Genomic DNA, 2,957 nt, shown 5'->3' with positions numbered 1-2,957 from the left:
GTGCCCCCTTCATTTGCCTAACCCAGTACTACTTCATGCAGAGGAAAGAGAGGAGAGTGTTTCCATCCAGTCTAGGGAGAGGGACACCCCTGCCTGTTTGCCCCTTTGTGTGGCCTGAGAAGCTGGAGCTTCTGGCCCTGCTGCCTTCCCAGCCTGGGCCCATCTGTCTTCAGTGCCACCAGCTTCCACTGCACCACCCAGACAGCAGAGTAGCCTCCAGTCCACACAACATTCCTCAGAAGATCCTAATGGCTCACCCATTCCCCCTGGGGTCAGTGCCACTGAAGATTTCATAGGGGAATGGGTTGGAAAATACCCTCCTCCAAGGGCCTAGGTAGTTACTGAATCCTAAGTGCATCTGACTTATGCTTGAGGCTAATTCCAGATCCAGGCTGAGAATGGCTCCTCTGCGATCTATGTCCCCAGGCTGTTCCCACCTGCGAGGGAGAGAAGTCCATGCCTTCCTCCTCTCTGCTCTCTGCTCCACCTCACCTCAGACCCTGGAACAGGCAGTGGTCCTGAAGGATCTAGCCCAGAGAGACTGGCGAGGGCTGCAGATGGCACCATGCTTCTGAGAGTGGAGAGATCCATACCCAGTGCTAATGGAAAAGCTAGACTAGTTCTTGGCAGAAAGCCTCCCTTCTCCCCCCTGCCTGGTGTCCAAGGAACTCACGGGGAGGGTTCTGAGTGCCAGCACCAGCTCCGGAAAGCAGGGGCCTCATGAAATTGGACAAGGCAGCCTCTCTGGGCCTTCCAGCCTCTCACAACACACTTCTCCTATGGGCCATGTTGCCACCTGCCCCAGCGTCAACCTCTTTCAGTAAACCTAGCCTCATCCATCTTCCAGGCTCAACAAATGAAGTGCTAAGTGCCCCTTGCAGGAACAGCAGCCATCAGTTAAATTAAGTGATGGTGGAGCTGTGTCCTGCCCTCCCGTCAACCACCTAGCAGAAGCTAATCCACTAAAGGGTTGAAGGGCAAAAGCCAAGGGATGCTTTTAACAGAAGAAGCAAAAGGACTTTCCTCGGGGAGTTTCCATAGCCCATTGCTCCAAGAGTTACTTCCTGGGGTCTAGCCTTGATCTCTCCTGCCACTTCATGTACCATCAGTACTTATTGCCCTCATTCAAGTGCCTTCTGCTGTTGGAAAGGGGCAGGTGGGTGGCATGAGGCGTGGACCTGCCCTCAGAGAGACCCCAGTTAGGAAATGGGCTTCCCACTGTGCTCACATTGAGCAGAGCTAACTCGTTCAGGAGACACATCCCGGGCCTGCTGGTTTCATTCATCAAGTTGCCAAAGCCCTTTGTGCCTCAGTTCCCTCATTTGCAAAATGAGCAAGTTAGAGACAGGTTGTTTCTCTTTCCCAGTCTTGGTGGGGGAGGCCAGCACCCGCTTGTCTCCACTCTCCGAGGGCCTGGAGGGGCAGCTATCAGAGGAAGCAATTTGCCGTGGCCATTCTGCTGATGGGGCGTTAGGTGGTGATGGAAGGCAGCCTCCGTCAGAGCCTGACTTAGCCCACCGCTGACACTCTTCACTTCCACCTGGAGGCAGAAAAACATGTCTCGTGGAGAGTTAGAGCCACTGTCAGTGCTGGCCAGGGGCTCTGAGGAGACTTTTATTTATTTGGAAGCCATTCAGACACCTAACGCTCTTCCGAGGAGAGAATTTCTTTTATTTGTCCTCGTTTTCTCTTGCCACCGTGGGATGAAGGCTCCAGCGCCAGGGGGCGAACCCAGCATCTGGGCCTACGTGCCACACACACCACTGCATGTGGGGCACAGGGGCGGCGCCAGGGGCCTTCCACTCCCCCGGGGTAGATGTTCTGGTCAGGGTCCTCCCAAGAGGGGTTCTGAGAAGGCCCCAGGGCCTGGGAGGGGCGCGGAAGACAGAACCTAGGCCTTAGCCTGCAGCCCGAGTCTTTTTGCCCACCACAACCCTAAGACAAGTCCTGCCCCTTCCTGGGACTCAACTTCCTCATCTGTAAAAGGAACAGGTTGGACCAGATCTCTCTGAGGAAAACTGCAGACTGCCCAGAACAGCTGCTGGTGGGAATGGGAACCACCAAGACAGGGACTCCTGGTGGTAGCAGGCCCTCTGGCTGGGCAGTCATGTCCATCACCATCCTGCCTAAGTGGGGAGGACTCGAGCTTTGTAAGGGGAGTTGGGCAGTGAAGGTGACACTGCTTCTCTGTACTCACACAACCAAAGATCCTTCTCTAAGGATGAGGCCACCTTGGCTGCTGGAATCTCAGTGCAGTGGCGAACAGGCTGTTCTGACATCCTGGCTCATCGTCACCTCTGAGCCGAGGCTTGTTCCATGCCGCCTGTGAGGGCGTGCCATCCTGCCATCCGCCTCACTGCCTCTGCCAGGAGCTCCCTCTGGGGGCTGTGGTCCCACCTCCCCCTGGTGAAGAGGGCCAGGGAGAAAGAAGCTGGAGCTTGGGCAGATAGTCTCCTCATGGCAACATGTAAAAGTCTGGCTCCATCCTGCCTCAGCCCTTTGCTCAGATGCTCTGCCAGGGACACTCTTCCCTCCACCTCCAGCTACTCATCCATCCAACCCTCCCAGTTCTTCTATGCCAGTTTCACGACCCCTTCCTCCAGCAAGCCTTCCCTGACTACCCAAGCCTTACATTGCTGAGTGACCACATGCTCTGTTTCACCCACAGGACATAATTCATGGTTTGAGGTATTCTTTGTGTTTTTCCTGTGTCATATTTCCCCACTAAGTGGGGAGCTCCCATAGGCCAAGGATCAAGCCTCTACACCTGCCAGAACCTATCCAATTAACTAGTGTCCTCTTTCAGTCAAATAATCTGAGTTCAGTGTCCCTCGTGATGATGGAGGTCTTTCCACTGCAGTACCATGAGGCCTGGGTTCCCCAGGAGAACTGTGCTGGGTTCTTGATACCAGAGGCCATGATGGGGACACCAAGGCCCAGGTGACTAGCGTCACTCT

This window comes from Panthera uncia, chromosome A2 (assembly GCF_023721935.1).
Source record: "Panthera uncia isolate 11264 chromosome A2, Puncia_PCG_1.0, whole genome shotgun sequence".
Lineage (NCBI taxonomy): Eukaryota > Metazoa > Chordata > Mammalia > Carnivora > Felidae > Panthera > Panthera uncia.
This window is presented reverse-complemented; position numbering follows the sequence as displayed.